Below are 26314 nucleotides of genomic sequence, written 5' to 3' on the forward strand. Positions count from 1 at the left end.
CTAACCCGCGCCCTCACACGCACGCTCCCCCTAAAGGGTTGCCGTACCCTCACCTGGACCCTAAACCGTCCCCGTCCCCTAACCCTAACCCTAGCCCGAACCCTAACCCTAACCCTGCCCCGAAGCCTGACCCTCACCCGTACCCTAATCCTAACCCGTACGCTAACACTAACCCGCGCCCTCACACGCACGCTCCCCCTAAAGCGTTGCCGTACCCTCACCTGGACCCTAAACAGTCCCCATCCCCTAACCCTAACCCTAGCCCGAACCCTAACCCTAACCCTTTCCCGAAGCCTGACCCTCACCCGTTCCCTAATCCTAAGCCGTACGCTAACAATAACGCGCGCCCTCACACGCACGCTCCCCCTAAAGCGTTGCCGTACCCTCACCTGGACCCTAAACCGTCCTCGTCCCCTAACCCTAACCCTAGCCCGAACCCTAATCCTAACCCTTCCCCGAAGCCTAACCCTCACCCGTCCCCTAATCCTAAGCCGTACACTAACACTAACGCGCGCCCTCACACGCACGCTCCCCCTAAAGCGTTGCCGTACCCTTACCTGGACCCTAAACCGTCCCCGTCCCCTAACCCTAACCCTAGCCCGAACCCTAACCCTAACCATTCCCCGAAGCCTGACCCTCACCCGTCCCCTAATCCTAACCCGTACGCTAACACTAATCCGCGCCCTCACACGCACGCTCCCCCTAAAGCGTTGCCGTACCCTCACCTGGACCCTAAACCGTCCCCGTCCCCTAACCCTAACCCTAGACCGAACCGTAACCCTAACCCTTCCCCGAAGCCTGACCCTCACCCGTCCCCTAATCCTAACCCGTACGCTAACACTAACCTGCGCCCTCACACGCACGCTCCCCCTAAAGCGTTGCCGTACCCTCACCTGGACCTGAAACCGTCCCCGACCCCTAACCCTAACCCTAGCCCGAACCCTAACCCTAACCCTTCCCCGAAGCCTGACCCTCACCCGTCCCCTAATCCTAACCCGTACGCTAACACTAACCCACACCCTCACACGCACGCTCCCCCTAAAGCGTTGCCGTACACTCACCTGGACCCTAAACCGTCCCCGTCCCCTAACCCTAACCCTAGCCCGAACCCTAACCCTAACCCTTTCCCGAAGCCTGACCCTCACCCGTCCCCTAATCCTAACCCGTACGCTAACACTAACACACGCCCTCACACGCACGCTCCCCCTAAAGCGTTGCCGTACCCTCACCTGGACCCTAAACCGTCCCCGTCCCCTAACCCTAACCCTAGCCCGAACCCTAACCCTAACCCTTCCCCGAAGCCTGACCCTCACCCGTCCCCTAATCCTAACCCGTACGCTAACACTAACCCGCGCCCTCACACGCACACTCCCCCTAAAGCGTTGCCGTACCCTCACCTGGACCCTAAACCGTCCCCGTCCCCTAACCCTAACCCTAGCCCGAACCCTAACCCTAACCCTTCCCCGAAGCCTGACCCTCACCCGTCGCCTAATCCTAACCCGTACGCTAACACTAACCCGCGCCCTAACACGCACGCTCCCCCTAAAGCGTTGCCGTACCCTCACCTGGACCCTAAACCTTCCCCGTCCCCTAACCCTAACCCTAGCCCGAACCCTAACCCTAACACTTCCCCGAAGCCTGACCCTCACCCGTCCCATAATCCTAACCCGTACGCTAACACTAACCCGAGCCCTCACACGCACGCTCCCCCTAAAGCGTTGCCGTACCCTCACCTGGACCCTAAACCGTCCCCGTCCCCTAACCCTAACCCTAACCCGAACCCTAACCCTAACCCTTCCCCGAAGCCTGACCCTCACCCGTCCCCTAATCCTAAGCCGTACGCTAACACTAACCCGCGCCCTCACACGCACGCTCCCCCTAAAGCGATGCCGTACCCTCACCTGGACGCTAAACCGTTCCCGTCCCCTAACCCTAACCCTAGCCCGAACCCTAACCCTAACCCTTCCCCGAAGCCTGACCCTCACCCGTCCCCTAATCCTAACCCGTACGCTAACACTAACCCGTGCCCTCACACGCACGCTCCCCCTAAAGCGTTGCCGTACCCTCACCTGGACCCTAAACCGTCCCCGTCCCCTAACCCTAACCCTAGCCCGAACCCTAACCCTAACCCTTCCCCGAAGCCTGACCCTCACCCGTCCCCTAATCCTAACCCGTACGCTAACACTAACCCGCGCCCTCACACGCACGCTCCCACTAAAGCGTTGCCGTACCCTCACCTGGACCCTAAACCGTCCCCGTCCCCTAACCCTAACCCTAGCCCGAACCCTAACCCTAACCCTTCCCCGAAGCCTGACCCTCACCCGTCCCCTAATCCTAACCCGTACGCTAACACTAACCCGCGCCCTCACACGCACGCTCCCCCTACAGCGTTGCCGTACCCTCACCTAGACCCGAAACCGTCCCCGTCCCCTAACCCTAACCCTAGCCCGAACCCTAACCCTAACCCTTCCCCGAAGCCTGACCCTCACCCTTACCCTAATCCTAACCCGGACGCTAACACTAACCCGCGCCCTCACACGCACGCTCCCCCTAAAGCGTTGCCGTACCCTCACCTGGACCCTAAACCGTCCCCGTCCCCTAACCCTAACCCTAGCCCGAACCCTAACCCTAACCCTTCCCCGAAGCCTGACCCTCACCCGTCCCCTAATCCTAACCCGTACGCTAACACTAACCCGCGCCCTCACACGCACGCTCCCCCTAAAGCGTTGCCGTACCCTCACCTGGACCCTAAACCGTCCCCGTCCCCTAACCCTAACCCTAGCCCGAACCCTAACCCTAACCTCTCCCCGAAGCCTGACACTCACCCGTCCCCTAATCCTAACCCGTACGCTAACACTAACCCGCGCCCTCACACGCACGCTCCCCCTAAAGCGTTGCCGTACCCTCACCTGGACCCTAAACCGTCCCCGTCCCCTAACCCTAACCCTAGCCCGAACCCTAACCCTAACCCTTCCCCGAAGCCTGACCCTCACCCGTCCCCTAATCCTAACCCGTACGCTAACACTAACCCGCGCCCTCACACGCACGCTCCCCCTAAAGCGTTGCCGTACCCTCACCTGGACGCTAAACCATCCCCGTCCCCTAACCCTAACCCTAGCCCGAACCCTAACCCTAACCCTTCCCCGAAGCCTGAGCCTCACCCGTCCCCTAATCCTAACCCGTACGCTAACACTAACCCGCGCCCTCACACGCACGCTCCCCCTAAAGCATTGCCGTACCCTCATCTGGACCCTAAACCGTCCCCGTCCCCTAACCCTAACCCTAGCCCGAACCCTAACCCTAACCCTTCCCCGAAGCCTGACCCTCACCCGTCCCCTAATCCTAACCCGTACGCTAACACTAACCCGCGCCCTCACACGCATGCTCCCCCTAAAGCGTTGCCGTACCCTCACCTGGACCCTAAACCGTCCCCGTCCCCTAACCCTAACCCTAGCCCGAACCCTAACCCTAACCCTTCCCCGAAGCCTGACCCTCACCCGTCCCCTAATCCTAAGCCGTACGCTAACACTAACCCGCGCCCTCACACGCACGCTCCCCCTAAAGCGTTGCCGTACCCTCACCTGGACCCTAAACCGTCCCCGTCCCCTAACCCTAACCCTAGCCCGAACCCTAACCCTAACCCTTCCCCGAAGCCTGACCCTCACCCGTCCCCTAATACTAACTCGTACGCTAACACTAACCCGCGCCCTCACACGCACGTTCCCCCTAAAGTGTTGCCGTACCCTCACCTGGACCCTAAACCGTCCCCGTCCCCTAACCTTAACCCTAGCCCGAACCCTAACCCTAACCCTTCCCCGAAGCCTGACCCTCACCCGTCCCCTGATCCTAACCCGTACGCTAACACTAACCCGCGCCCTCACACGCACGCTCCCCCTAAAGCGTTGCCATACCCTCACCTGGACCCTAAACCGTCCCCGTCCCCTAACCCTAACCCTAGCCCGAACCCTAACCCTAACCCTTCCCCGAAGCCTGACTCTCACCCGTCCCCTAATCCTAACCCGTAGGCTAACACTAACCCGCGCCCTCACACGCACACTCCCCCTAAAGCGTTGCCGTACCCTCACCTGGACCCGAAATCGTACCCGTCCCCTAACCCTAACCCTAGCCCGAACCCTAACCCTAACCCTTCCCCGAAGCCTGACCCTCACCCGTCCCTTAATCCTAACCCGTACGCTAACACTAACCCGCGCCCTCACACGCACGCTCCCCCTAAAGCGTTGCCGTACCCTCACCTGGAACCTAAACCGTCCCCGTCCCCGTACGCTAACCCTAACCCTAACCCGAACCCTAACCCTAACCCTTCCCCGAAGCCTGACCCTCACCCGTCCCCTAATCCTAAGCCGTACGCTAACACTAACCCGCGCCCTCACACGCACGCTCCCCCTAAAGCGTTGCCGTACCCTCACCTGGACCCTAAACCGTCCCCGTCCCCTAACCCTAACCCTAGCCCGAACCCTAACCCTAACCCTTCCCCGAAGCCTGACCCTCACCCGTCCCCTAATCCTAACCCGCACGCTAACACTAACCCGCGCCCTCACTCGCACGCTCCCCCTAAAGCGTTGCCGTACCCTCACCTGGACCTGAAACCGTCCCCGTCCCCTAACCCTAACCCTAGCCCGAACCCTAACCCTAACCCTTCCCCGAAGCCTGACCCTCACCCGTCCCCTAATCCTAAGCCGTACGCTAACACTAACCCGCGCCCTCACACGCACGCTCCCCCTAAAACGTTGCCGTACCCTCACCTGGACCCTAAACCGTCCCCGTCCCCTAACCCTAACCCTAGCCCGAACCCTAACCCTAACCCTTCCCCGAAGCCTGACCCTCACCCGTCCCCTAATCATAAGCCGTACGCTAACACTAACCCGCGCCCTCACACGCACGCTCCCCCTAAAGCATTGCCGTACCCTCACCTGGACCCTAAACCGTCCCCGTCCCCTAACCCTAACCCTAGCCCGAACCCTAATCCTAACCCTTCCCCGAAGCCTGACCCTCACCCGTCACCTTATCCTAAGCCGTACGCTAACACTAACGCGCGCCCTCACACGCACGCTCCCCCTAAAGCGTTGCCGTACCCTCACCTGGACCCTAAACCGTCCCCGTCCCCTAACCCTAACCCTAGCCCGAATCCTAACCCTAACCCTTCCCCGAAGCCTGACCCTCACCCGTCCCCTAATCCTAAGCCGTACGCTAACACTAACGCGCGCCCTCACACGCACGTTCCCCCTAAAGCGTTGCCGTACCCTCACCTGGACCCTAAACCCTCCCCGTCCGCAAACCCTAACCCTAGCCCGAACCCTAACCCTAACCCTTCCCCGAAGCCTGACCCTCACCCGTCCCCTAATCCTAACCCGTACGCTAACACTAACCCGGGCCCTCACACGCACGCTCCCCCTAAAGCGTTGCCGTACCCTCACCTGGACCCTAAACCGTCCCCGTCCCCTAAGCCTAACCCTAGCCCGAACCCTAACCCTAACCCTTCCCCGAAGCCTGACCCTCACCCGTCCCCTAATCCTAACCCGTACGCTAACACTAACCCGCGCCCTCACAGGCACGCTCCCCCTAAAGTGTTGCCCTACCCTCACCTAGACCCTAAACCGTCCCCGTCCCCTAACCCTAACCCTAGCCCGAACCCTAACCCTAACCCTTCCCCGAAGCCTGACCCTCACCCGTCCCCTAATCCTAACCCGTACGCTAACACTAACCCGCGCCCTCACACGCACGCTCCCCCTAAAACGTTGCCATACCCTCACCTGGACCCTAAACCGTCCCCGTCCCCTAACCCTAACCCTAGCCCGAACCCTAACCCTAACCCTTCCCCGAAGCCTGACCCTCACCCGTCCCCTAATCCTAACCCGTACGCTAACACTAACCCGCGCCCTCACACGCACGCTCCCCCTAAAGCGTTGCCGTACCCTCACCTGGACCCTAAACCGTCCCCGTCCCCTAACCCTAACCCTAGCCCGAACCCTAACCCTAACCCTTCCCCGAAGCCTGACCCTCACCCGTCCCCTAATCCTAAGCCGTACGCTAACACTAACCCGCGCCCTCACACGCACGCTCCCCCTAAAGCGTTGCCGTACCCTCACCTGGACCCTAAACCCTCCCCGTCCGCAAACCCTAACCCTAGCCCGAACCCTAACCCTAACCCTTCCCCGAAGCCTGACCCTCACCCGTCCCCTAATCCTAACCCGTACGCTAACACTAACCCGGGCCCTCACACGCACGCTCCCCCTAAAGCGTTGCCGTACCCTCACCTGGACCCTAAACCGTCCCCGTCCCCTAACCCTAACCCTAGCCCGAACCCTAACCCTAACCCTTCCCCGAAGCCTGACCCTCACCCGTCCCCTAATCCTAACCCGTACGCTAACACTAACCCGCGCCCTCACAGGCACGCTCCCCCTAAAGTGTTGCCGTACCCTCACCTGGACCCTAAACCGTCCCCGTCCCCTAACCCTAACCCTAGCCCGAACCCTAACCCTAACCCTTCCCCGAAGCCTGACCCTCACCCGTCCCCTAATCCTAACCCGTACGCTAACACTAACCCGTGCCCTCACACGCACGCTCCCCCTAAAACGTTGCCATACCCTCACCTGGACCCTAAACCGTCCCCGTCCCCTAACCCTAACCCTAGCCCAAACCCTAACCCTAACCCTTCCCTGAAGCCTGACCCTCACCCGTCCCCTAATCCTAAGCTGTACGCTAACACTAACGCGCGCCCTCACACGCACGCTCCCCCTAAAGCGTTGCCGTACCCTACCTGGACCCTAAACCCTCCCCGTCCGCTCACCCTAACCCTAGCCCGAACCCTAACCCTAACCCTTCCCCGAAGCCTGACCCTCACCCGTCACCTAATCCTAACCCGTACGCTAACACTAACCCGGGCCCTCACACGCACGCTCCCCCTAAAGCATTGCCGTACCCTCACCTGGACCCTAAACCGTCCCCGTCCCCTAACCCTAACCCTAGCCCGAACCCTAACCCTAACCCTTCCCCGAAGCCTGACCCTCACCCGTCCCCTAATCCTAACCCGTACGCTAACACTAACCCGCGCCTTCACAGGCACGCTCCCCCTAAAGTGTTGCCGTACCCTCACCTGGACCCTAAACCGTCCCCGTCCCCTAACCCTAACCCTAGCCCGAACCCTAACCCTAACCCTTCCCCGAAGCCTGACCCTCACCCGTCCCCTAATCCTAACCCGTACGCTAACACTAACCCGTGCCCTCACACGCACGCTCCCCCTAAAACGTTGCCGTACCCTCACCTGGACCCTAAACCGTCCCCGTCCCCTAACCCTAACCCTAGCCCGAACCCTAAACCTAACACTTCCCCTAAGCCTGACCCTCACCCGTCCCCTAATCCTAACCCGTACGCTAACACTAACCCGCGCCCTCACACGCACGCTCCCCCTAAAACGTTCCCGTACCCTCACCTGGACCCTAAACCGTCCCCGTCCCCTAACCCTAACCCTAGCCCGAACCCTAACCCTAACCCTTCCCCGAAGCCTGACCCTCACCCATCCCCTAATCCTAACCCGTACGCTAACACTAACCCGGGCCCTCACACGCACGCTCCCCCTAAAGCATTGCCGTACCCTCACCTGGACCCTAAACCGTCCCCGTCCCCTAACCCTAACCCTAGCCCGAACCCTAACCCTAACCCTTCCCCGAAGCCTGACCCTCACCCGTCCCCTAATCCTAACCCGTACGCTAACACTAACCCGCGCCTTCACAGGCACGCTCCCCCTAAAGTGTTGCCGTACCCTCACCTGGACCCTAAACCGTCCCCGTCCCCTAACCCTAACCCTAGCCCGAACCCTAACCCTAACCCTTCCCCGAAGCCTGACCCTCACCCGTCCCCTAATCCTAACCCGTACGCTAACACTAACCTGTGCCCTCACACGCACGCTCCCCCTAAAACGTTGCCGTACCCTCACCTGGACCCTAAACCGTCCCCGTCCCCTAACCCTAACCCTAGCCCGAACCCTAAACCTAACACTTCCCCTAAGCCTGACCCTCACCCGTCCCCTAATCCTAACCCGTACGCTAACACTAACCCGCGCCTTCACAGGCACGCTCCCCCTAAAGTGTTGCCGTACCCTCACCTGGACCCTAAACCGTCCCCGTCCCCTAACCCTAACCCTAGCCCGAACCCTAACCCTAACCCTTCCCCGAAGCCTGACCCTCACCCGTCCCCTAATCCTAACCCGTACGCTAACACTAACCCGTGCCCTCACACGCACGCTCCCCCTAAAACGTTGCCGTACCCTCACCTGGACCCTAAACCGTCCCCGTCCCCTAACCCTAACCCTAGCCCGAACCCTAAACCTAACACTTCCCCTAAGCCTGACCCTCACCCGTCCCCTAATCCTAACCCGTACGCTAACACTAACCCGCGCCCTCACACGCACGCTCCCCCTAAAACGTTCCCGTACCCTCACCTGGACCCTAAACCGTCCCCGTCCCCTAACCCTAACCCTAGCCCGAACCCTAACCCTAACCCTTCCCCAAAGCCTGACCCTCACCCGTCCCCTAATCCTAACCCGTACGCTAACACTAACCCGCGACCTCACACGCACGCTCCCCCTAAAGCGTTGCCGTACCCTCACCTGGACCCTAAACCGTCCCCGTCCCCTAACCCTAACCCTAGACCGAACCCTAACCCTAACCCTTCCCCGAAGCCTGACCCTCACCCGTCCCCTAATCCTAACCCGTACGCTAACACTAACCCGCGCCCTCACACGCACGCTCCCCCTAAAGCGTTGCCGTACCCTCACCTGGACCCTAAACCGTCCCCGTCCCCTAACCCTAACCCTAGCCCGAACCCTAACTCTAACCCTTCCCCGAAGCCTGACCCTCACCCGTCCCCTAATCCTAAGCTGTACGCTAACACTAACCCGCGCCCTCACACGCACGCTCCCCCTAAAGCGTTGCCGTACCCTCACCTGGACCCTAAACCGTCCCCGTCCCCTAACCTTAACCCTAGCCCGAACCCTAACCCTAACCCTTCCCCGAAGCCTGACTCTCACCCATCCCATAATCCTAACCCGTACGCTAACACTAACCCGCGCCCTCACACGCACGCTCCCCCTAAAGCGTTGCCGTACCCTCACCTGGACCCTAAACCGTCCCCGTCCCCTAACCCTAACCCTAGCCCGAACCCTAACCCTAACCCTTCCCCGAAGCCTGACCCTCACCCGTCCCCTAATCCTAACCCGTACGCTAACACTAACCCGCGCCCTCACATGCACGCTACCCCTAAAGCGTTGCCGTACCCTCACCTGGACCCTAAACCGTCCCCGTCCCCTAACCCTAACCCTAGCCCGAACCCTAATCCTAACCCTTCCCCGAAGCCTGACCCTCATCCGTCCCCTAATCGTAACACGTACGCTAACACTAACCCGTGCCCTCACACGCACGCTCCCCCTAAAGCGTTGCCGTACCCTCACCTGGACCCTAAACCGTCCCCGTCCCCTAACCCTAACCCTAGCCCGAACCCTAACCCAAACCCTTCCCCGAAGCCTGACCCTCACCCGTCCCCTAATCCTAACCCGTACGCTAACACTAACCCTCGCCCTCACACGCACGCTCCCCCTAAAGCGTTGCCGTACCCTCACCTGGACCCTAAACAGTCCCCATCCCCTAACGCTAACCCTAGCCCGAAACCTAAACCTAACCCTTTCCCGAAGCCTGACCCTCACCCGTCCCCTAATCCTAAGCCGTACGCTAACAATAACGCGCGCCCTCACACGCACGCTCCCCCTAAAGCGTTGCCGTACCCTCACCTGGACCCTAAACCGTCCCCGTCCCCTAACCCTAACCCTAGCCCGAACCCTAATCCTAACCCTTCCCCGAAGCCTAACCCTCACCCGTCCCCTAATCCTAAGCCGTACACTAACACTAACGCGCGCCCTCACACGCACGCTCCCCCTAAAGCGTTGCCGTACCCTCACCTGGACCCTAAACCGTCCCCGTCCCCTAACCCTAACCCTAGCCCGAACCCTAACCCTAACCCTTCCCCGAAGCCTGACCCTCACCCGTCCCCTAATCCTAACCCGTACGCTAACACTAACCCACGCCCTCACACGCACGCTCCCCCTAAAGCGTTGCCATACGCTCACCTGGACCCTAAACCGTCCCCGTCCCCTAAACCTAACCCTAGCCCGAACCCTAACCCTAACCCTTCCCCGAAGCCTGACCCACACCCGTCCCCTAATCCTAACCCGTACGCTAACATTAACCCGCGCCATCAAACGCACGCTCCCCCTAAAGCGTTGCCGTACCCTCACCTGGACCCTAAACCATCCCCATCCCCTAACCCTAACCCTAGCCCGAACCCTAACCCTAACCCTTCCCCGAACCGTGACCCTCAGCCGTCCCCTAATCCTATCCCGTACGCTAACACTAACCCGCGCCCTCACACGCACGCTCCCCCTAAAGCGTTGCCGTACCCTCACCTGGACCCTAAACCGTCCCCGTCCCCTAACCCTAACCCTAGACCGAACCCTAACCCTAACCCTTCCCCGAAGCCTGACCCTCACCCGTCCCCTAATCCTAACCCGTACGCTAACACTAACCCGCGCCCTCACATGCACGCTCCCCCTAAAGCGTTGCCGTACCCTCACCTGGACCCGAAACCGTCCCCGACCCCTAACCCTAACCCTAGCCCGAACCCTAACCCTAACCCTTCCCCGAAGCCTGACCCTCACCCGTCCCCTAATCCTAACCCGTACGCTAACACTAACCCACGCCCTCACATGCACGCTCCCCCTAAAGCGTTGCCGTACCCTCACCTGGACCCTAAATCGTCCCCGTCCCCTAACCCTAACCCTAGCCCGAACCCTAACCCTAACCCTTCCCCGAAGCCTGACCCTCACCCGTCCCCTAATCCTAACCCGTACGCTAACACTAACACACGCCCTCACACGAACGCTCCCCCTAAAGCGTTGCCGTACCCTCACCTGGACCCTAAACCGTCCCCGTCCCCTAACCCTAACCCTAGCCCGAACCCTAACCCTAACCGTTCCCCGAAGCCTGACCCTCACCCGTCCCCTAATCCTAACCCGTAGGCGAACACTAACCCGCGCCCTCACACGCACGCTCCCCCTAAAGCGTTGCCGTACCCTCACCTGGACCCGAAATCGTACCCGTCCCCTAACCCTAACCCTAGCCCGAACCCTAACCCTAACCCTTCCCCGAAGCCTGACCCTCACCTGTCCCCTAATCCTAACCCGTACGCTAACACTAACTCGCGCTCTCACACGCACGCTCCCCCTAAAGCGTTGCGCTACCCTCACCTGGACCCTAAACCGTCCCCGTCCCCTAACCCTAACCCTAGCCCGAACCCTAACCCTAACCCTTCCCCGAAGCCTGACCCGCACCCGTCCCCTAATCCTAAGCCGTACGCTAACACTAACCCGCGCCCTCACACGCACGCTCCCCCTAAAGCGTTGCCGTACCCTCACCTGGACCCTAAACCGTCCCCGTCCCCTAACCCTAACCCTAGCCCGAACCCTAACCCTAACCCTTCCCCGAAGCCTGACCCTCACCCGTCCCTTAATCCTAACCCGTACACTAACACTAACCCGCGCCCTCACACACACGCTCCCCCTAAAGGGTTGCCGTACACTCACCTGGACCCTAAACCGTCCCCGTCCCCTAACCCTAACCCTAGCCCGAACCCTAACCCTAACCCTTCCCCGAAGCCTGACCCTCACCCGTCCCCTAATCCTAACCCGTACGCTAACACTACCCCCCGCCCTCACACGCACGCTCCCCCTAAAGCGTTTCCGTACCCTCACCTGGAAACTAAACGGTCCCCGTCACCTAACCCTAACCCTAGCCCGAACCCTAACCCTAACCCTTCCCCGAAGCATGACCCTCAACCGTCCCCTAATCCTAACCCGTACGCTAACACTAACCCGCACCCTCACACGCACGCTCCCCCTAAAGCGTTGCCGTACCCTCACCTGGACCCTAAACCGTCCCCGTCCCCGTACCCTAACCCTAACCCTAACCCGAACCCTAACCCTAACCCTTCCCCGAAGCCTGATCCTCACCCGTCCCCTAATCCTAACCCGTACGCTAACACTAACCCGTGCCCTCACACGCACGCTCCCCCTAAAGCGTTGCCGTACCCTCCCCTGGACCCTAAACCGTCCCCGTCCCCTAACCCTAAACCTAGCCCGAACCCTAACCCTAACCCTTCCCCGAAGCCTGACCCTCACACGTCCCCTAATCCTAAGCCGTACGCTAACACTAACCCGAGCCCTCACACGCACGCTCCCCCTAAAGCGTTGCCGTACCCTCACCTGGACCCTGAACCGTCTCCGTCCCCTAACCCTAACCCTAGCCCGAACCCTAACCCTAACCCTTCCCCGAAGCCTGACCCTCACCCGTCCCCTAATCCTAAGCCATACGCTAACACTAACTCGCGCCCTCACACGCACGCTCCCCCTAAAGCGTTGCCCTACCCTCAGCTGGAGCCTAAACCGTCCCCGTCCCCTAATCCTAACCCTAGCCCGAACCCTAACCCTAACCCTTCCCCGAAGCCTGACCGTCACCCGTCCCCTAATCCTAACCCGTACGCTAACACTAACCCACGCCCTCACACGCACGCTCCCCCTAAAGCGTTGCCGTACCCTCACCTGGACCCTAAACCGTCCCCGTCCCCTAAACCTAACCCTAGCCCGAACCCTAACCCTAGCCCTTCCCCGAAGCCTGACCCTCACCCGTCCCCTAATCCTAACCCGTACGCTAACACTAACCCTCCCACTAACACGCACGCTCCCCCTAAAGCGTTGCCGTACCCTCACCTGGACCCTAAACCGTCGCCGTCCCCTAACCCTAACCCTAGCCCGAACCCTAACCCTAACCCTTCCCCGAAGCCTGACCCTCACCCGTCCCCTAATGTTAACCCGTACGTTAACACTAACCCGCGCCCTCACACGCACGCTCCCCCTAAAGCGTTGCAGTACCCTCACCTGGACCCTAAACCGTCCCCGTCCCCTAACCCTAACCCTAGCCCGAACCCTAACCTTAACCCTTCCCCGAAGCCTGACCCTCACCCGTCCCCTAATCCTAACCCGTACGCTAACACTAACCCGCGCCCTCACACGCACGCTCCCCCTAAAGCGTTGCCGTACCCTCACCTGGACCCTAAACCGTCCCTGTCCCTTAACACTAACCCTAGCCCGAACCCTAACCCTAACCCTTCCCCGAAGCCTGACCCTCACCCGTCCCCTAATCCTAACCCGTACGCTAACACTAACCCGCGCCCTCACACGCACGCTCCCCCTAAAGCGTTGCAGTACCCTCACCTGGACCCTAAACCGTCCCCGTCCCCTAACCCTAACCCTAGCCCGAACCCTAACCCTAACCCTTCCCCGAAGCCTGACCCTCACCCGTCCCCTAATCCTAACCCGTACGCTAACACTAACCCGCGCCCTCACAAGCACGCTCCCCCTAAAGCGTTGCCGTACCCTCACCTGGACCCTAAACCGTCCCTGTCCCGTAACCCTAACCCTAGCCCGAACCCTAACCCTAACCCTTCCCCGAAGCCTGACCCTCACCCGTCCCCTAATCCTAACCCGTACGCTAACACTAACCCGCGCACTCACACGCATTCTCCCCCTAAAGTGTTGCCGTACCCTCACCTGGACCCTAAACCGTCCCCGTCCCCTAACCCTAACCCTAGCCCGAACCCTAACCCTAACCCTTCCCCGAAGCCTGACCCTCACCCGTCCCCTAATCCTAACCCGTACGCTAACACTAACCCGCGCCCTCACACGTACGCTCCCCCTAAAGCGTTGCCGTACCCTCACCTGGACCCTAAACCTTCCCCGTCCCCTAACCCTAACCCTAGCCCGAACCCTAACCCTAACCCTTCCCCGAAGCCTGACCCTCACCCGTCCCCTAATCCTAAGCCGTACGCTAACACTAACCCGCGCCCTCACACGCACGCTCCCCCTAAAGCTTTGCCGTACACTCACCTGGACTCTAAACCGTCCCCGTCCCCTAAACCTAACCCTAGCCCGAACCCTAACCCTAACCCTTCCCCGAAGCCTGACCCTCACCCGTCCCATAATCCTAACATGTACGCTAACACTAACCCGCGCCCTCACACGCACGCTCCCCCTAAAGCGTTGCCGTACCCTCACCTGGACCCTAAACCGTCCCCGTCCCCGTACCCTAACCCTAACCCTAACCCGAACCCTAACCCTAACCCTTCCCCGAAGCCTGATCCTCACCCGTCCCCTAATCCTAACCCGTACGCTAACACTAACCCGCGCCCTCACACGCACGCTCCCCCTAAAGCGTTGCTGTACCCTCCCCTGGACCCTAAACCGTCCCCGTCCCCTAACCCTAAACCTAGCCCGAACCCTAACCCTAACCCTTCCCCGAAGCCTGACCCTCACACGTCCCCTAATCCTAAGCCGTACGCTAACACTAACCCACGCCCTCACACGCACGCTCCCCCTAAAACGTTGCCGTAGACTCACCTGGACCATAAACCATCCCCGTTCCCTAACCCTAACCCTAGCCCGAACCCTAACCCTAACCCTTCCCCGAATCCTGACCCTCACCCGTCCCCAAATCCTAACACGTACGCTAACACTAACCCTCCCCCTCACACGCACGCTCCCCCTAAAGCGTTGCCGTACCCTCACCTGGACCCTAAACCGTCCCCGTCCCCTAACCCTAACCCTAGCCCGAACCCTAACCCTAACCCTTCCCCGAAGCCTGACCCTCACCCGTCCCCTAATGTTAACCCGTACGTTAACACTAACCCGCGCCCTCACACGCACGCTCCCCCTAAAGCGTTGCAGTACCCTCACCTGGACCCTAAACCGTGCCCGTCCCCTAACCCTAACCCTAGCCCGAACCCTAACCCTAACCCTTCCCCGAAGCCTGACCCTCACCCGTCCCCTAATCCTAACCCGTACGCTAACACTAACCCGCGCCCTCACACGCACGCTCCCCCTAAAGCGTTGCCGTACCCTCACCTGGACCCTAAACCGTCCCTGTCCCGTAACCCTAACGCTAGCCCGAACCCTAACCCTAACACTTCCCCGAAGCCTGACCCTCACCCTTCCCCTAATCCTAACCCGTACGCTAACACTATCCCGCGCCCTCACACGCACGCTCCCCCTAAAGCCTTGCAGTACCCTCACCTGGACCCTAAACCGTCCCCGTCCCCTAACCCTAAGCCTAGCCCGAACCCTAACCCTAACCCTTCCCCGAAGCCTGACCCTCACCCGTCCCCTAATCCTAACCCGTACGCTAACACTAACCCGCGCCCTCACAAGCACGCTCCCCCTAAAGCGTTGCCGTACCCTCACCTGGACCCTAAACCGTCCCTGTCCCGTAACCCTAACCCTAGCCCGAACCCTAACCCTAACCCTTCCCCGAAGCCTGACCCTCACCCATCCCCTAATCCTAACCCGTACGCTAACACTAACCTGCGCCCTCACACGCACGCTCCCCCTAAAGCGTTGCCGTACCCTCACCTGGACCCTAAACCTTCCCCGTCCCCTAACCCTAACCCTAGCCCGAACCCTAACCCTAACCCTTCCCCGAAGCCTGACCCTCACCCGTCCCCTAATCCTAAGCCGTACGCTAACACTAACCCGCGCCCTCACACGCATGCTCCCCCTAAAGCTTTGCCGTACCCTCACCTGGACTCTAAACCGTCCCCGTCCCCTAACCCTAACCCTAGCCCGAACCCTAACCCTAACCCTTCCCCGAAGCCTGACCCTCACCCGTCCCATAATCCTAACATGTACGCTAACACTAACCCACGCCCTCACACGCACGCTCCCCCTAAAGCGTTGCCGTACCCTCACCTGGACCCTAAACCGTCCCCGTCCCGTAACCCTAACCCTAGCCCGAACCCTAACCCTAACCCTTCCCCGAAGCCTGACCCTCACCCGTCCCCTAATCCTAACCCGTTCGCTAACACTATCCCGCACCCTCACATGCACGCTCCCCCTAAAGCGTTGCCGTACCCTCACCTGGACCCTAAACCGTCCCCGTCACCTAACCCTAACCCTAGCCCGAACCCTAACCCTAAATCTTCTCCGAAGCATGACCCTCACCCATCCCCTAATCCTAAGCCATACGCTAACACTAACCCGCGCCATCACACGCACGCTCCCCCTAAAGCGTTGCAGTACCCTCACCTGGACCCTAAACCGTCCCCGTCCCCTAACCCTAACCGTAGCCCGAACCGTAACCCTAACCCTTCCCCGAAGCCTGACCCTCACCCGTCCCCTAATCCTATCCCGTACGCTAACACTAACCCGCACCCTCACACGCACGCTCTCCCTAAAGCGTTGCCGTACCCTCACCTGGACCCTAAACCGTCCCTGACCCGTAACCCTAACCCTAGCCCGAACCCTAACCCTAACCCTTCCCCGAAGCCTGACCCTCAACCGTCCCCTAATCCTAACCCCTACGCTAACACTAACTCGCGCCCTCACACGCACGCTCCCCCTAAAGCGTTGCAGTACCCTCACCTAGACCCTAAACCATCCCAGTCCCCTAACCCTAACCCTAGCCCGAACCCTAACCATAACACTTCCCCGAAGCCTGACCCTCACCCGTCCCCTAATCCTAACCCGTACGCTAACACTAACCCACGCCCTCACACGTATTCTCCCCCTAAAGTGTTGCCGTACCCTCACCTGGACCCTAAACCGTCCCCGTCCCCTAACCCTAACCCTAGCCCGAACCCTAACCCTAACCCTTCCCCGAAGCCTGACCCTGAACCGTCCCCTAATCCTAACCCGTACGCTAACACTTACACGCACCCTCACATGCACGCTCCCCCTAAAGCGTTGCCGTACCCTCACCTGGACCCTAAACCGTCCCCGTCCTGTAACCCTAACCCTAGCCCGAACCCTAACCCTAACCCTTCCCCGAAGCCTGACCCTCAACCGTCCCCTAATCCTAACCCGTACGCTAACACTAACCTGCGCCCTCACACGCACGCTCCCCCTAAAGCGTTGCCGTACCCTCACCTGGACCCTAAACCGTCCCCGTCCCTTAACCCTAACCCTAGACCGAACCCTAACCCTAACCCTTCCCCGAAGCCTGACCCTCACCCGTCCCGTAATCCTAACACGTACGCTAACACTAACCCTCGCCCTCACACGCACGCTCCCCCTAAAGCGTTGCTGTACTCTTACCTGGACCCTAAACCGTCCCCGTCCCCTAACCCTAACCCTAGCCCGAACCCTAACCCTAACCCTTCCCCGAAGCCTGACCCTCACCCGTCCCCTAATCCTAAGCCGTACGCTAACACTAACCCACGCCCTCACACGCACGCTCCCCCTAAAGCTTTGCCGTACCCTCACCTGGACGCTAAACCGTCCCCGTCCCCTAACCCTAACCCTAGCCCGAACCCTAACCCTAACCCTTCCCCGAAGCCTGACCCTCACCCGTCTCCTAATCCTAACCCGTACGCTAACACTAACCCACACCCTCACATGCACGCTCCCCCTAAAGCGTTGCCATATCCTCACCTGGACCCTAAACCGTCCCCGTCCCGTAACCCTAACCCTAGCCCGAACCCTAACCCTAACCCTTCCCCGAAGCCTGACCCTCACCCGTCCCCTAATCCTAACCCCTACGCTAACACTAACCCACGCCCTCACACGCATTCTCCCCCTAAAGTGTTGCCGTACCCTCACCTGGACCCTAAACCGTCCCCGTCCCCTAACCCTAACCCTAGCCCGAACCCTAACCCTAACCCTTCCCTGAAGCCTGACCCTCACCCATCCCCTAATCCTAACCCGTACGCTAACACTAACCTGCGCCCTCACACGCATGCTCCCCCTAAAGCGTTGCCGTACCCTCACCTGGACCCTAAACCGTCCCCGTCCCCTAACCCTAACCCTAGCCCGAACCCTAACCCTAACCCTTCCCCGAAGCCTGACCCTCACCCGTCCCCTAATCCTAAGCCGTACGCTAACACTAACCCACGCCCTCACACGCACGCTCCCCCTAAAGCTTTGCCGTACCCTCACCTGGACGCTAAACCGTCCCCGTCCCCTAACCCTAACCCTAGCCCGAACCCTAACCCTAACCCTTCCCCGAAGCCTGACCCTCACCCGTCCCCTAATCCTAACACGTACGCTAACACTAACCCGCGCCCTCACACGCACGCTCCCCCTAAAGCGTTGCCGTACCCTCACCTGGACCGTAAACCATCCCCGTCCCCTAACCCTAACCCTAGCCCGAACCCTAACCCTAACCCTTCCCCGAAGCCTGACCCTCACCCGTCTCCTAATCGTAACCCGTACGCTAACACTAACCCACACCCTCACATGCACGCTCCCCCTAAAGCGTTGCCATATCCTCACCTGGACCCTAAACCGTCCCCGTCCCGTAACCCTAACCCTAGCCCGAACCCTAACCCTAACCCTTCCCCGAAGCCTGACCCTCACCCGTCCCCTAATCCTAACCCGTACGCTAACACTAACCCGCGCCCTCACACGCACGCTCCCCCTAAAGCATTGCCATACCCTCACCTGGACCCTAAACCATCCCCGTCCCCTAACCCTAACCCTAGCCCGAACCCTAACCCTAACCCTTCCCCGAAGCCTGACCCTCACCCGTCCCCTAATCCTAACCCGTACGCTAACACTAACCCGCACTCTCACATGCACGCTCCCCCTACAGCATTGCCGTACCCTCACCTGGACCCTAAACCGTCCCCGTCCCCTAACCCTAACCCTAGCCCGAACCCTAACCCTAACCCTTCCCCGAAGCCTGACCCTCACCCGTCCCCTAATCCTAACCCGTACGCTAACACTAACCCTCGCCCTCACACGCACGCTCCCCCTAAAGTGTTGCTGTACTCTTACCTGGACCCTAAACCGTCCCCATCCCCTAACCCTAACCCTAGCCCGAACCCTAACCCTAACCCTTCCCCGAAGCCTGACCCTCAACCGTCCCCTAATCCTAACCCGTACGCTAACACTAACCCGCGCCCTCACACGCACGCTCCCCCTAAAGCGTTGCCGTACCCTCACCTGGACCCTAAACCGTCCCCGTCCCCTAACCCTAAACCTAGCCCGAACCCTAACCCTAACCCTTCTCCGAAGCCTGACCCTCACCCATCCCCTAATCCTAAGCCATACGCTAACACTAACCCGCGCCCTCACACGCACGCTCCCCCTAAAGCGTTGCAGTACCCTCACCTGGACCCTAAACCGTCCCCGTCCCCTAACCCTAACCCTAGCCTGAACCCTAACCCTAACCCTTCCCCGAAGCCTGACCCTCACCCGTCCCCTAATCCTAACCCGTACACTAACACTAACCCGCGCCCTCACACGCACGCTCCCCCTAAAGCGTTGCCGTACCCTCATCTGGACCCTAAACCGTCCCTGTCCCGTAACCCTAACCCTAGCCCGAACCCTAACCCTAACCCTTCCCCGAAGCCTGACCCTCAACCGTCCCCTAATCCTAACCCCTACGCTAACACTAACCTGCGCCCTCACACGCACGCTCCCCCTAAAGCGTTGCAGTACCCTCACCTAGACCCTAAACCATCCCCGTCCCCTAACCCTAACCCTAGCCCGAACCCTAACCATAACACTTTCCCGAAGCCTGACCCTCACCCGTCCCCTAATCCTAACCCGTACGCTAACACTAACCCGCGCCCTCACAGGCACGCTCCCCCTAAAGCGTTGCCGTACCCTCACCTGGACCCTAAACCGTCCCCGTCCTGTAACCCTAACCCTAGCCCGAACCCTAACCCTAACCCTTCCCCGAAGCCTGACCCTCACCCGTCCCCTAATCCTAACCCGTACGCTAACACTAACCCGCGCCCTCACACGCACGCTCCCCCTAAAGCGTTGCCGTACCCTCACCTGGACCCTAAACCGTCCCTGTCCCGTAACCCTAACCCTAGCCCGAACCCTAACCCTAACCCTTCCCCGAAGCCTGACCCTCACCCGTCCCCTAATCCTAACCCCTACGCTAACACTAACCCACGCCCTCACACGCATTCTCCCCCTAAAGTGTTGCCGTACCCTCACCTGGACCCTAAACCGTCCCCGTCCCCTAACCCTAACCCTAGCCCGAACCCTAACCCTAACCCTTCCCTGAAGCCTGACCCTCACCCATCCCCTAATCCTAACCCGTACGCTAACACTAACCTGCGCCCTCACACGCACGCTCCCCATAAAGCGTTGCCGTACCCTCACCTGGACCCTAAACCGTCCCCGTCCCCTAACCCTAACCCTAGCCCGAACCCTAACCCTAACCCTTCCCCGAAGCCTGACCCTCACCCGTCCCCTAATCCTAAGCCGTACGCTAACACTAACCCACGCCCTCACACGCACGCTCCCCCTAAAGCTTTGCCGTACCCTCACCTGGACGCTAAACCGTCCCCGTCCCCTAACCCTAACCCTAGCCCGAACCCTAACCCTAACCCTTCCCCGAAGCCTGACCCTCACCCGTCCCCTAATCCTAACACGTACGCTAACACTAACCCGCGCCCTCACACGCACGCTCCCCCTAAAGCGTTGCCGTACCCTCACCTGGACCGTAAACCATCCCCGTCCCCTAACCCTAACCCTAGCCCGAACCCTAACCCTAACCCTTCCCCGAAGCCTGACCCTCACCCGTCTCCTAATCGTAACCCGTACGCTAACACTAACCCACACCCTCACATGCACGCTCCCCCTAAAGCGTTGCCATATCCTCACCTGGACCCTAAACCGTCCCCGTCCCGTAACCCTAACCCTAGCCCGAACCCTAACCCTAACCCTTCCCCGAAGCCTGACCCTCACCCGTCCCCTAATCCTAACCCGTACGCTAACACTAACCCGCGCCCTCACACGCACGCTCCCCCTAAAGCGTTGCCGTACCCTCACCTGGACCCTAAACCGTCCCCGTCCCCTAACCCTAACCCTAGCCCGAACCCTAACCCTAACCCTTCCCCGAAGCCTGACCCTCACCCGTCCCCTAATCCTAACCCGTACGCTAACACTAACCCGCGCCCTCACACGCACGCTCCCCCTAAAGCGTTGCCGTACCCTCACCTGGACCCTAAACCGTCCCCGTACCCTAACCCTAACCCTAGCCCGAACCCTAAACCTAACCCTTCCCCGAAGCCTGACCCTCACCCGTCCCCTAATCCTAACCCGTACGCTAACACTAACCCGCGCCCTCACACGCACGCTCCCCCTAAAGCGTTGCCGTACCCTCACCTGGACCCTAAACCGTCCCCGTCCCCTAACCCTAACCCTAGCCCGAACCCTAACCCTAACCCTTCCCCGAAGCCTGACCCTCACCCGTCCCCTAATCCTAACCCATACGCTAACACTAACCCGCGCCCTCACATGCACGCTCCCCCTAAAGCATTGCCGTACCCTCACCTGGACCCTAAACCGTCCCCGTCCCCTAACCCTAACCCTAGCCCGAACCCTAACCCTAACCCTTCCCCGAAGCCTGACCCTCACCCGTCCCCTAATCCTAACCCGTACGCTAACACTAACCCGCGCCCTCACACGCACGCTCCCCCAAAGCGTTGCCGTACCCTCACCTGGACCCTAAACCGTCCCCGTCCCCTAACCCTAACCCTAGCCCGAACCCTAACCCTAACCCTTCCCCGAAGCCTGACCCTCACCCATCCCCTAATCTTAACCCGTACGCTAACACTAACCCGCGCCCTCACACGCACGCTCCCCCTAAAGCGTTGCCGTACCCTCACCTGGACCCTAAACCGTCCCCGTCCCCTAACCCTAACCCTAGCCCGAACCCTAACCCTAACCCTTCCCCGAAGCCTGACCCTCACCCGTCCCCTAATCCTAACCCGTACGCTAACACTAACCCGCGCCCTCACACGCACGCTCCCCCTAAAGCGTTGCCGTACCCTCACCTGGACCCTAAACCGTCCCCGTCCCCTAACCCTAACCCTAGCCCGAACCCTAACCCTAACCCTTCCCCGAAGCCTGACCCTCACCCGTCCCCTAATCCTAACCCGTACGCTAACACTAACCCGCGCCCTCACACGCACGGTCCCCCTAAAACGTGGCTGTACCCTCACCTGGACCCTAAACCGTCCCTGTCCCCTAACCCTAACCCTAGCCCGAACCCTAATCCTAACCCTTACCCGAAGCCTGACCCTCATCCGTCCCCAAATCGTAACACGTACGCTAACACTAACCCGTGCCCTCACACGCACGCTCCCCCTAAAGCGTTGCCGTACCCTCACCTGGACCCTAAACCGTCCCCGTCCCCTAACCCTAACCCTAGCCCGAACCCTAACCCTAACCCTTCCCCGAAGCCTGACCCTCACCCGTCCCCTAATCCTAACCCGTACGCTAACACTAACCCGCGCCCTCACACGCACGCTCCCCCTAAAGCGTTGCCGTACCCTCACCTGGACCCTAAACAGTCCCCATCCCCTAACCCTAACCCTAGCCCGAACCCTAACCCTAACCCTTTCCCGAAGCCTGACCCTCACCCGTCCCCTAATCCTAAGCCGTACGCTAACAATAACGCGCGCCCTCACACGCACGCTCCCCCTAAAGCGTTGCAGTACCCTCACCTGGACCCTAAACCGTCCCCGTCCCCTAACCCTAACCCTAGCCCGAACCCTAACCCTAACCCTTCCCCGAAGCCTGACCCTCACCCGTCCCCTAATCCTAAGCCGTACGCTAACACTAACCCGCGCCCTCACACGCACGCTCCCCCTAAAGCGTTGCCGTACCCTCACCTGGACCCTAAACCGTCCCTGTCCCGTAACCCTAACCCTAGCCCGAACCCTAACCCTAACCCTTCCCCGAAGCCTGACCCTCACCCGTCCCATAATCCTAACCCCTACGCTAACACTAACCCGCGCCCTCACACGCATTCTCCCCCTAAAGTGTTGCCGTACCCTCACCTGGACCCTAAACCGTCCCCGTCCCCTAACCCTAACCCTAGCCCGAACCCTAACCCTAACCCTTCCCTGAAGCCTGACCCTCACCCATCCCCTAATCCTAACCCGTACGATAACACTAACCTGCGCCCTCACACGTACGCTCCCCCTAAAGCGTTGCCGTACCCTCACCTGGACCCTAAACCGTCCCCGTCCCCTAACCCTAACCCTAGCCCGAACCCTAACCCTAACCCTTCCCCGAAGCCTGACCCTCACCCGTCCCCTAATCCTAACCCGTACGCTAACACTAACCCACGCCCTCACACGCACGCTCCCCCTAAAGCTTTGCCGTACCCTCACCTGGACGCTAAACCGTCCCCGTCCCCTAACCCTAACCCTAGCCCGAACCCTAACCCTAACCCTTCCCCGAAGCATGACCCTCACCCGTCCCCTAATCCTAACACGTACGCTAACACTAACCCGCGCCCTCACACGCACGCTCCCCCTAAAGCGTTGCCGTACCCTCACCTGGACCGTAAACCATCCCCGTCCCCTAACCCTAACCCTAGCCCGAACCCTAACCCTAACCCTTCCCCGAAGCCTGACCCTCACCTGTCTCCTAATCCTAACCCGTACGCTAACACTAACCCACACCCTCACATGCACGGTCCCCCTAAAGCGTTGCCGTACCCTCACCTGGACCCTAAACCGTCCCCGTCCCCTAACCCTAACCCTAGCCCGAACCCTAACCCTAACCCTTCCCCGAAGCCTGACCCTCACCCGTCCCCTAATCCTAACCCGTACGCTAACACTAACCCGCGCCCTCACACGCACGCTCCCCCTAAAGCATTGCCATACCCTCACCTGGACCCTAAACCGTCCCCATCCCCTAACCCTAACCCTAGACCGAACCCTAACCCTAACCCTTCCCCGAAGCCTGACCCTCACCCGTCCCCTAATCCTAACCCGTACGCTAACACTAACCCGCACCCTCACATGCACGCTCCCCCTACAGCGTTGCCGTACCCTCACCTGGACCCTAAACCGTCCCCGTCCCCTAACCCTAACCCTAGCCCGAACCCTAACCCTAACCCTTCCCCGAAGCCTGACCCTCACCCGTCCCCTAATCCTAACCCGTACGCTAACACTAACCCGCGCCCTCACACGCACACTCCCCCTAAAGCGTTGCCGTACACTCAACTGGACCCTAAACCGTCCCCATCCCTTAACCCTAACCCTAGCCCGAAACCTAACCCTAACCCTGCCCCGAAGCCTGACCCTCACCCGTCCCGTAATCCTAACACGTACGCTAACACTAACCCTCGCCCTCACACGCACGCTCCCCCTAAAGTGTTGCTGTACTCTTACCTGGACCCTAAACCGTCCCCATCCCTTAACCCTAACCCTAGCCCGAACCCTAACCCTAACCCTTCCCCGAAGCCTGACCCTCAACCGTCCCCTAATCCTAACCCGTACGCTAACACTAACCCGCGCCCTCACACGCACGCTCCCCCTAAAGCGTTGCTGTACCCTCAACAGGAACCTAAACCGTCCCTGTCCCGTAACCCTAACCCTAGCCCGAACCCTAACCCTAACCCTAACCCTTCCCCGAAGCCTGACCCTCACCCGTCCCCTAATCCTAACCCGTACGCTAACACTAACCCGCGCCCTCACACGCACACTCCCCCTAAAGCGTTGCCGTACACTCAACTGGACCCTAAACCGTCCCCATCCCTTAACCCTAACCCTAGCCCGAAACCTAACCCTAACCCTGCCCCGAAGCCTGACCCTCACCCGTCCCGTAATCCTAACACGTACGCTAACACTAACCCTCGCCCTCACACGCACGCTCCCCCTAAAGTGTTGCTGTACACTTACCTGGACCCTAAACCGTCCCCATCCCTTAACCCTAACCCTAGCCCGAACCCTAACCCTAACCCTTCCCCGAAGCCTGACCCTCAACCGTCCCCTAATCCTAACCCGTACGCTAACACTAACCCGCGCCCTCACACGCACGCTCCCCCTAAAGCGTTGCTGTACCCTCAACAGGAACCTAAACCGTCCCTGTCCCGTAACCCTAACCCTAGCCCGAACCCTAACCCTAACCCTTCCCCGAAGCCTGACCCTCACCCGTCCCCTAATGCTAATCCGTACGCTAACACTACCCCGCGCCCTCACATGCACGCTCCCCCTAAAGCGTTGCCGTACCCTCACCTGGACCCTAAACCGTCCCCGTCACCTAACCCTAACCCTAGCCTGAACCCTAACCCTAAATCTTCTCCGAAGCATGACCCTCACCCATCCCCTAATCCTAAGCCATACGCTAACACTAACCCGCGCCCTCACACGCACGCTCCCCCTAAAGCGTTGCAGTACCCTCACCTGGACCCTAAACCGTCCCCGTCCCCTAACCCTAACCCTAGCCCGAACCCTAACCCTAACCCATCCCCGAAGCCTGACCCTCACCCGTCCCCTAATCCTAACCCGTACGCTAACACTAACCCACGCCCTCACACGCACGCTCCCCCTAAAGCGTTGCCGTACCCTCACCTGGACCCTAAACCTTCCCTGTCACGTAACCCTAACCCTAGCCCGAACCCTAACCCTAACCCTTCCCCGAAGCCTGACCCTCAACCATCCCCTAATCCTAACCCCTATGCTAACACTAACCCGCGCCCTCACACGCACGCTCCCCCTAAAGCGTTGCAGTACCCTCACCTAGACCCTAAACCGTCCCCGTCCCCTAACCCTAACCCTAGCCCGAACCCTAACCATAACACTTTCCCGAAGCCTGTCCCTCACCCGTCCCCTAATCCTAACCCGTACGCTAACACTAACCCGCACCCTCACATGCACGCTCCCCCTAAAGCGTTGCCGTACCCTCACCTGGACCCTAAACCGTCCCCGTCCCCTAACCCTAACCCTAGCCCGAACCCTAACCCTAACCCTTCCCCGAAGCTTGACCCTCACCCGTCCCCTAATGCTAACCCGTACGCTAACACTAACCCGCGCCCTCACACGCACGCTCCCCCTAAAGCGTTGTCGTACCCTCACCTGGACCCTAAACCGTCCCCGTCCCCTAACCCTAACCCTAGACCGAACCCTAACCCTAACCCTTCCCCGAAGCCTGACCCTCACCCGTCCCCTAATCCTAACCAGTACGCTAACACTACCCCGCGCCCTCACATGCACGCTCCCCCTAAAGCGTTGCCGTACCCTCACCTGGACCCTAAACCGTCCCCGTCACCTAACCCTAACCCTAGCCCGAACCCTAACCCTAACCCTTCCCCGAAGCATGACCCTCACCCATCTCCTAATCCTAAGCCATACGCTAACACTAACCCGCGCCCTCACACGCACGCTCCCCCTAAAGCGTTGCCGTACCCTCACCTGGACCCTAAACCGTCCCCGTCCCCTAACC

This window comes from Stenella coeruleoalba (assembly GCF_951394435.1).
Source record: "Stenella coeruleoalba genome assembly, contig: scaffold_32, whole genome shotgun sequence".
Lineage (NCBI taxonomy): Eukaryota > Metazoa > Chordata > Mammalia > Artiodactyla > Delphinidae > Stenella > Stenella coeruleoalba.